General features: G+C 43.8%; 1 protein-coding gene across 3 annotated transcripts in view; it reads left to right on the top strand.

The window, feature by feature from the left end:
• Positions 1-1,315: 1,315 nt before the first annotated feature.
• Positions 1,316-10,471, top strand: part of CRACDL (CRACD like) — a 103,636-nt gene continuing 94,480 nt past the window's right edge. For 2 of the 3 annotated variants that reach the window (XM_088454045.1, XM_088454046.1), the window contains exon 1: positions 1,316-1,557. The gene's annotated coding sequence lies outside the window, so the exon portion shown is untranslated. Of the gene's footprint in view, positions 1,558-5,205; positions 5,239-10,471 lie in introns of those variants that run through there. The other variant, XM_088454047.1, reaches the window with a different exon arrangement.

Raw genomic sequence — 10,471 nt, 5'->3', positions numbered from 1 at the left:
GCAGTGCTTGTGGTTGGATTTTCCTACCGCAATCATGCGAGCAGTTCAGGCTAAGAAACAACCAAGTGACGTGGTCGATGACGCTGCTTTGTTAATTATGCACACCCTTAAAACACCCGTTTTGACCTTTTGGCACGCCTGCGTTCGGATCTCCACTCCCCGTTTTCAAGCACCTTCCCCTATTACCGCCCACAAACGCCTCATTTTGCGAGCACACAATTTCCGAACGCAATGACTGGTTCGCGCATGCGTATTACGAGCCGTACGCATGCGTAGTTGTGCGAACATCGCTCGGAACGAACGAGTGGCCGCTTACGAGCGGCTCTGAATCAGGCCCAGAGTGAAAGACACTCTGGTCAGCCAATCAGCACCTATTGGTAAATGAGCAGTGAGTGACAGTGTCAGTCACTCAATGCATGTGCAGTGTACATATGTATGTATATCAAAATCCCGCTGTCCCGGCAGTCGCCCACTAACCGAGTGAAAGCGGGCCGTCTGGGTGGCTGGGCGGTGATAACGCCAATGCGCCACTACGTCCCCACTCTGCCCACCATTGCCGCCGTCACACCCCCTGGAGCGCAGGCTGCGCTGCCCCCATGTTGAGGGGGCTGCCAGAAAGTTAGCATGTATGATGTAGCCACAAATAGATGCTTCTTACTCCGCTCTAACTAGAGAAGATACAACCCAGTAAGTGATCGTTGGGACCACAAGGTGCAGACAGTGGTGCATTCAAAAATGACATCACACAGTCTCCGAGCAACACCAGCTGCGCTGTCGCTTATCAACCACTGACGTGGCCGTGGTGCTAGATGCCAGCTTTCCGGGCAGAATAAATACTTCACCCCATCCAAAGCCAATGTTTCAGCGGACAGATTGTAGTATGCTAAGAAGCACCACGTCTTTACGGATATTATAAATGAGCTTTGCATTTTTTAAATCCTCTTGAGTGCTGCTGTTTTTTTGAACCGCTGGACTATTATATACTCTATACTGTAAGCCTTCAACAAAAAAAACATAACATAACTTATGATTTCAGAAGTTTATCAGTGTATTATATGTTTAAGTATACTGTTCACATTAAAAAATAGAAACATCGATTAACATCAGTAAACATCGATTCCAGAGCCACAATGTTTAGGACTCACTGAACAATGTTTTGTGACCAATGTAAAAAATCATCGGTACCAATGTATTCTTTCTGGTCCCCATCGTGAGGCTCAGCAGGTGTATGCAGTCCCACTATTTTCCCAGCAGGGCGCAAGTGTTCTTGCCAATAGCCAACTCCGTGCAGTGTGCCTGTAGTATCTCTCATATGAATAGTCTGACCCCGCCCAGCGCCGGACTCTGAGCCTCAGCTGCTCAATGCTCAGTGCTGTAACTATAGTCCTATTCCCTGCCGGACAGGGAGCCTCTTCCATGCAGCCGCTGCAATGAGCACGCCGCCTTGACATTCCGGAACTCCACCTCCCCCCGGTTACCTGTGCCTGCCCCGCCATCTGCCCAGTACCCAGGTGAGAGCTGTGCCAGCCTCGCAATGGTGATGATCAGTCTATGAAGGTAAGATATATCTATATATATATACCCACATCCTCTAATGCCAAGTGTTCAGTAACAGACCCTTTACTTATGAATGTATGTGTGTGTATACACAATGATGACATTGTATTCTTAGTCAGGGTAATACCTGCAGCTATGTAATGATGTGTGCCTGTGTGTCTGCCTGAAGCACATTGTACTTTACTTTCACTGTTCCAAGCGCCTCTCTCCTGTCCCATTATTGTCTGAGAAGCACCAGGAACGCAGGTGCCTACATAATAATGACTGAAATTGTATACAGCTCTAATGTACTGTGTCAGTCTGTGTACATACAGGGTGTAAGTATACAACATACTATGTACATTGAGGAGAGGTTAAATCAATAAAGACATGTACAGTGCTTTTAATTGGATCATTTTGAGCAGAAGTAATCTTTGCCATTAAAATGATTATCATTAATCTTTGTATACTCCTTGGCACAGGTGGGGGTTACATAAATCATTTCTTTAATATGTAATAGAGTGATCTCTGTTTTCAGACACATAATTTGATGTCCTTTAGCTAAAACCTGTATTGTCTGGATGTGTTTTCGTCTTGTAGACAGGTTCCCTGCATGTCACTTTTATTGATTTAAAATGAATCTGTTTGAACTACCGAACTTGTGTATTATGTGAGATCGGACTTCTGCCAAGCAGGAAACCATACACCTGTGACATTCTGTATAGTGTCTAGGTTTCACTGGAGTACATTTGGTCATTGTTTGTAAATCTTGAGATCCTGATGCAGGCCTTGCATTTCCAACTAATGTGAGATTTTTATGCGGTCATGTTGTTTGCATAGATTTGTTGCACAGTACGTTGGTTTCTGTTGATGTTAATGACTACAGTAGTTATGGCTGTTCAGATAATCGTGTCTAGTTATTTTGGGATTACCTGACTCGTATATTCCACTTGAGAGTAATTTATTACCATGGCATTACTTGGTTTAATTACTTAAGTAATTGAAAACATTTTTTATACATTATCTAATCTCTATTAATTTATGAATTAACACGGTTGCATAAAAATGTTGTGACAAATTTAGTAGTGCAGAATGCACAAGAGCTATAAATAAAGAATAATTGCAAAGAGACACCAAGCGCCACTTAGGAAAGTGCAAAAATGTTCTGTCACAGCGCAAATGACATTTTGTCACATGATGCGGCAATAGTTGACAGTTTTTTTTATGAAGCACATTCACCTCCATGTCAAGACCCCGACGTACGCTGTGGGTGTAAATATTAGCATTGTCTGCTGGGAGAAGCTGGATGGATTAGGTGTTTTATAGCGAAGTGTGAGTTTGCTCCCAGAATGCGCCTCATATTGCAAAAATAAATCGTATTGCAGTATGTGGCAATAAGCTTTAATGGAGAAGCATTCATGATATGCCTTTGGGGTGGTGACAGATGAAATAAGAGCTGGCTCTATACAGCTCATTGTTTTTATATCTATAGGAGACAAACATTTTAATTTAAGGGATGGTCATATAGTTATAGCAGGCGGGAATTTGGTGTGACATTTTACATTTTCCGCAATGTACTTTTTCTATCTTGACCTACAATGCAGTCACCATCCAATCGGGAGCACACAGGTCTATATTCTGCACCAATGCATATTTTGTTTATATTTCTAAACTGCAATGGGACCTGCTTGCCTTGCAATGGAAACAGTGAAAGGGAAGGACATTTGGAATATACAGTGTATTGTCACTGACTATGTTTTGGGGACATTTATTTTTTCACTTTGATTTACAAAGTAGACCTGTGAGGGAGGCACAGCAGTTCTCTCGTATGTCTCACAGCACTGGGGCCTTGTGTTTGGTCACAGCAGAGTGCTATCTGCCTGGAGTTAATAATAATGTCTGTCCCAAATTAGGTTTTTAAATTGAATTAAAGCTTTGTTGCTCTCATAGGGGCTGATTGTGTCAGGCGCATCTGCGGCCACGGTAGCCTACTTACTAGCTGATGGCGGAATCCACCTGTGTATCTGTCCATCTGCAGCTGCATCCACCATCATTTTATCTGGTCATGCACCCACTCCATGTTGGGTGCACAAGATCCGTCTGAAACAGTTATCCCATCTTCATCTGCATGCTAGAGAAGTTGGCTTGCACTCCCACTAGACGAAACCGTTATGTGCGTCCGCAGTTACAACCCAAAAATGCCAATTTCGTATAGTGGTCCGATCAGTCTGTCTGCACTTGCAATCTCCATCAGTGTGCAAATGCTGGATGCGGCAAACACAGTCGCCAATTTCTTTCAACAGTACATACGCATTATGCTTAAATCCCTGCCTAGAAAGGCAGCACAGTTGTGTGTTTTTTCTATGTCATACAAGCACATGCTGGACAACACAGTACAGCAGAATTTGGGGTGCTACAGGAGGCACAAGTTGGTAATTTTGTGTGTGCTACAGGCTTATGCTGGGTGATGGTGTATAACTATTCTGTATGATACGGGCACAGCCACATACTGGTAATTTTTCTGTTTGAAATAGGTGCATGTTGGGTAATTTGGATCATTTTACTGTGTGCTTTGCTAAGCACCAGAGCAGTGGCATAACTAAGTTCATCCCAGACACCCGGAGGAAAGTTTTCATTTGGTGCCCCTCCATCACAGCCGCTGACACTGTATGGTGGAGTGAGATGGAGAGTTGTGGGTGAGGGGCATGCCGGACGTACTACACTGACAAGGAAGCTGCTGAGGAGCAGCAACACCAATGAGTAGGGACAGGCTATAAATAGACGGAGGCAGCAGCTGATGGTCTGACACGGAGCTCCCCACTAGTGTATAGTGGTTTCTCAGTTGCCAGTAAGAGGCGCCATAGTATTGGGCAGCCGTAACAGTACACTGCAGCCCTAAGTGGGGTGAATATATTGTGGGAAATGGAGGAGGTGCCCCTTCTGTGCTGGAGCCCGGTGGCAGGCGCCTCCATTGTCTCCCATAGTTCTGCCCCTGCACCAGAGATATGCAAAGATGCTGGATGCTTCAGGAAGCACAGGTTACGGTTTCATTTGTGTGTATATGCTGGGCAGTTTGTATGTGTGATATTGGCACTTACTGGCAGGGTAAGTTCGAGGGCTACACGCCCATGAAACTGCATTTAAATGGTCAGACGCCTGCGCTCGTATAACCCCTCCCCCTCCCCGTTACCAGCCCCAAACACTGACTAGCTGACACATACTTTACAGAGGGTTCCTCTGAACGTTGTTGCAAGAACACAATTGCTGCGTGTGTGCAGTATGGTATTTGCACATTAGCAAACAATCGCTCGTTCTGTGTAAAAATCACAATTGCGTCTGTCTCTGAATCAGGCCCACAGTGCGCACTGCGGGCAAAGCCTGGGGCCATTGGCATCATCGCGTCCACACTTCCCAGTGCCTATTAATCTTTTTCTGGCCCGGGATGCGCGCTCAATGGCTGGGCGCTGAGACGCGGCCTTGGCCGTGACCTCTAGGTGACGCAGCAGGGAGTGACTTCATAGGTTACACAGCCACATACCACACAATGAGCGCACTAAAGTGACTGGTGACTCTCTCAGGCTTCCGTCTTCCGTGGCTGAGGGCAAGGGAGTGACTGGCTCGGGAGGGAGCTACTGCAAGTTCCTCTACGGAAGATCTGCAATGCCAACATCTTCCAAGAGTCCTCTGACAGTCTGTCTTCAGGTTAGTCGTGTGTGTGTGTGTTATATTTCCACAGTGCAGGCAATGAATGTGTGTTTTATGTTTTTATTTTTTTCTCCCACTGTGGGGCACTCCAAAATGTCTTCCATGAGGCTCCAATAGATCTGGGGCCAGCACTGCTTTCTGGGTGATGCACAGTCACTTTTCTGAGTACCACAGGCATATATTGGGCATTTCTGGGTAAATATGTCAGGATTTGCTGATAGATTTTGGACACTGTTGGGTAAATTTGTTGGTCACTGCTGCTACATTCTGAAAAAATTAGTTAGTGAACCAAAAGAGGAAAGTACCTGGGTAAAGGAGTTTATTTAAAAATGTCATACATAGTGGGCAACATGGAGGTGGTTGAAAATAATCTGAAAGAATAATGTAACAATCAGATTATATAGATTTTGAAGGGGGGGAGTATTTAAGTCTGTATGATGGAGTGAACCTAAGCTTTGAAGGAGTAAAGAAGAGAAAGGCAGGGAAATATTTTATGGTAATTTCCCATAATCCCCAAATCTTAACGACTTTGCCGAGTTGTTAATTATTACCGTCATGTATTCCATGTGGTTGGAGTACCATAACCAATTAATTACAGCTGTAGTAGGAAGGGAATTTTAAGATTTAAAATCCGCCCCTATTTGACAAGTGGTGGTTAGTGTAAGTGACTTTGGATTGGTGTGTAGTCATATCCGAGGTGCTCAGAGGCAGCAAATAGTTTTTAGGAGACAAAAAAAAATTATTGGAAGGATTGGGCAGTATTTGGTCTCTAAAAGCTAAACAATTTCCTGTTACTTTTGGACAGATATATAAGAGGGTGCCGGAGGGCGGGCATCCTCTCCATTGTCTGGCCAAGGTTTCAGGAGACATTTGCTAAGTCTGCATGGGTCATGGCACCATCAGTACATGAGTTTGGAAGCGTTCACTTCATTTATTTTTTTTAGAAATTCTTTATTTTTGAGTTTGAAAAGTCTCACAGCATATGAAAACAATGACCTATATCAAATTTGTAAGATATAAAGGTTTTTTTTTGTCTGACCAAATATCGGATGAGAACACTTATATAATCCCATTTATCAATATGAACATAGGAAATTTTGAGATATAGGGACCTATACATCAAACCGTTTCTAAATGGCGGGGGACGAGACAGAGGAGGGAGGAAAGAATGGGGTTTGGAAAAAAACAAAAAGGTGCCGAGGTGAATTAAAAGACAACTGTCAAATAAAATTTGAGCTGAATTAAATGTCTACATCTGAGTCCTAGGGACTATAGCTTTATATAAGGGAGTTGACTTAAACTCTATCCAACTAAACCAAGTTGCAACAAAGTCTGAATGCTTCTCTTGGGCTGTGTGAAAAACATCCTCCATATTCATATAAAAGTCCAATTGCTGGCACCAATCCCATACCAAGGGAGCTACTACTGAGCGCCAATGTACTGAGACAACCGCTCTTGCTGCATTATTTTTATGGTTACGGAGGGATAATTCATACCGGGAGATAGTTGTTTCTGTATACGAAAGTAACCCAAAATTTCTGAGGCTAATGTTATAATTTTGGATTAACAGAGGGAGATTAGGGGGCATTCCCATGATATATGTATCAGAGTAATTCACTTTAGTTTTAACACTTGCTCTCCCAAATTTCCAACTGTTCCTCTCTGTCATTAGGTTTACCAATGACCTACTACCGTGGCTACTTGTGAGGAACGTCAGTTACGGAGCCAGAGACTGAGAGCTATGCATACAGGGTAGGAAGCAGACGATGAGAGGAAGCTTGTCTTTTAGGGATGGACTGAAATGTAAAGGCCCCTATCCACTAGACGATTTAAATGAATGATTGAATGATAACTATATCGTCCAATCGTTCATAAATCATTTGCAAATATGTCTAAAACGATCAGCGATGCGCGTGCCCGCTGGTTGATTAGACATTTATCATCGTGCAAACATGCTGGTCAACCTGACGACCTGCATGTTTGCAGATGATGGATGAGCCTGTGCTGAACAACTGATCGTTCAGTGCAGACTATGAGCAGACATGAAAACGACTGCACGATAACAATGTCGTAATCGTGCAGTCGTTTTCATGTCTGCTAGTGGATAGGCACCTTTTTAGAAGGGGTCTGATCAAGAATCTGGATTTATGGAGATTGTATAAATGAGAGTTCTACAAATTGGGATTGAGTGAGGTAATTGTGAAACTTGATACCATCAGCCAGCCAAGATGTGAAAAATGAGAAGTTGCGGCCTGGGGTAAATGTATGGTTAGCACACATGGGAAAGAGTGGAGAAGAATCTGGAGCAATAGTGTAAACCTTACTGGCAAAACTGACAAACTGATCCAAACTGACAAAAATTGGGTTACTACTGAGGGAGATTTTACAGTAATGAGTCAATAAAAATGACAGGGCCATATGTGGAAAGTAAGTGGACCTAAATGCTTCAATAGAGTCCATACCGTAGTGAATGGAGCCACAATCCATTTAAAACACTGGGTCAGCTGCGCCTCATGGTAATATTTTTTGAAGTTGGACTATCATTATGGCAGCAATACCATAATGTGTAGCTGCTATTGCTTAAGCTGGGCATAGACGTCCAGATAAAATGTCTGTCGGTCTGACAGGCATTTTATCTGACAGCCTGCCAGCCCGCAGATGTCCGTGGCATTACTCGCAGTGTATTACCCCCGACATCTGCGCTCCGCCCCCGGGGGAGGAGACATTTCCCTGTTTCTTCCACCGGGAGGAAAACAGGAAATGTCTGTCGGCCGTGGCTGGGCATACACTGGCCGATGCGGCCGACATTTTAACTCCTAAGTATCGCATCGGATGGGCATGCTGGGCAATCCGGCATGACCGACCAAGCGATATTTAACCCTCGGTCGCCCGCACACATGCTACAATTATCGGGGCGATCCGCGGATATCGGGCGGATCGCCCCGATAATTGTAGCGTGTATGGCCAGCATAAGTGTCCACCTCCGAATCAGGCCCATAGTCTTTCCCTTTAACTAAAAATATCCAATCTAATTTACTTAATTAATTGACTGTGTTATTAATCTCTGCACTCTATCAGCCACTTGTTCTCTGGTTATGAGCGAGCGATTTACGAAAACAATTTTCAATTGCATAAAATAAGTAATCTGTTCAATCTGAGAAATATTCAAGTTATGCGTACAGGTAGGACTTGAGCCCATGTCTCAGAGTCCACATGCCTTAATGATCTCATGCTCCTTAGAATTCCACAAAGCTGAATCTTGGCACTGAGGGCTTCTTCAATGTGTAGACATTGGTAATCTAGTCTAGTTCATAAACCAGTGAGTTTTATTGTTTGTTACAAACAGTTTAGGATTACATTTATATGTTTCCTACTGGCAATTAGCAACACAAAAGGTGGTGCGGAACCATTTTTCCATTATTGTTATAGGCCTGTCTCAGCTACAAGCAATGTGTGCTAGATGCTGCTATTGCTGACAGTGCTAAGTGGGGGAAGCAGGGGGTCCTTCTAGCAATCCCGGGCCCTGGTAATCAGTACCCGCTCCCCCTCTCAGCGCCTCTGGCTACAATGGCAGTGCTGAAGAAGAAGAATATTTTTACTACTTGTAGTGGTATTATCAGTAAACATTATTTGTTTTATGTTTTCTAACCGTGTGAATGAAGGTGAATGGGCTGTCGACAGATGCACATGAATATGTGGGATGCAAAACTACTAATTAAGGCATATTCGCTTACATTGCCTGGGAAAGCACCAGCTCTATTTAGGTGTGGTAGAATATGTTGACATTCAGAATGTTGACCTAGACGGGAGGTTGACATGTGAAATGTCATCACTGTAAATCTTGATAGTTGGCATGTCGATCATGCAGATTTCCGTTGCGGAGGTGAATATGCCTCATCTGAAACCTAACTGCAGCCTAACCATAAAATTGTAAAAAAAAAATGAATGTTCAAATTCTGTCATTGCCAACATTCAGACAATTTCAAAATTAACGTATACCCTATATTCATAGCTTACATTTTTGGGCCTATTTATTAATAATATCGCTTTAATTTACACTATAAAACTTGGATGAGGCATCTGTATGGCATTATAGTAGTAGTAACCCTATTTTTGTTAGTTTGGGACAGAGCCAGAAGGTTTACACCAGGGATGGGGAACCTCAGGCCCGCAGAATCATTTGGTCTGGCCCTCGGAGCTTTTTTCTGCTAGCCTCATCTGGCTAGCAGGGTGCCTAGAATGGCATCCTGCAGCCAGAATCTATGCCGCAGTGCCACCTGGAGCATCTGCTTCAGACGGTCACACTGCGGCCTATACAGCTCCCCAGAGCATCCTCAAGATGCTCTGGGCATTTCTGTAATCACTGGCGATTTGTGACCCTGCCCCTGTGTGACGTTACATGGGGGTGTGGCCTGCACCAGGCCCGCGAATAATGTTATATATATCAAAATGGCCCTCGGCAGAAAAAAGGTTCCCGCCCCTGGTTTACACTATAGCTCCAGATTCTTCTTCATTCTCCTGCTAACCTTACATTTACCCCAGGCCGCAACTCCTAATTTTTCACATCTTGGCTGGCTGATGGTATCAAGTTTCTCAATGACCTCACTCAATCATCTTCTTTATCCCAATTTGTAGAACTCTCATTTTTTATATATAAGGAATTTTTACACTCTCCATAAATCCAGATTCTTGATCAGACCCCTACTAACATTTCAGTCCCTCTGTAAAAGACAAGCTTCCTCTCATGGTCTGGTTCCTACCCTGTATGCATAGCTCTCAGTCTCTGGTTTGGTACCTGATGTTCCTCACAAATAGCGTTGGTAATAGGACATTGGTAAACCTAATGACAGCGAGGAATGTTTGGAAGTGTGAAGGGAGATGACGTCTGAGATTTAAATGGGAGATGATTGAATGAGGGCTTTGTAAGGGAGTCTTAAAAGCTTGAATCAGGTTCTAAATGAGAAGGGGAGTCAGTGTAGGGCTTGTAGGAGAGGGGAGGCAGTACATTAGTCCAATCTAGAGATGACAAGAGAGTGGATGAGGGTCTTAGTAGCACCCAGGTGAGAGAGAGTCTGATCCTGGAAATATTTTTGAGATGGAAACGGCAGGACTATGAGAGGTACTGAATGTGTGGTTTGAAGGAGAGGGAGGAGTCCAGGATATCTCCAAGATAGCGCACTTGGAAGCTGGAGGAGATAATTAAATTGTAGGAGGGTGGGAAAATTATGTT

The sequence above is a fragment of the Taudactylus pleione genome, unplaced genomic scaffold (genome assembly GCF_031769625.1).
Source record: "Taudactylus pleione unplaced genomic scaffold, aTauple2 ptg000609l, whole genome shotgun sequence".
Classification (NCBI taxonomy): Eukaryota; Metazoa; Chordata; class Amphibia; order Anura; family Myobatrachidae; genus Taudactylus; species Taudactylus pleione.
This window is presented reverse-complemented; position numbering and strand designations above follow the sequence as displayed.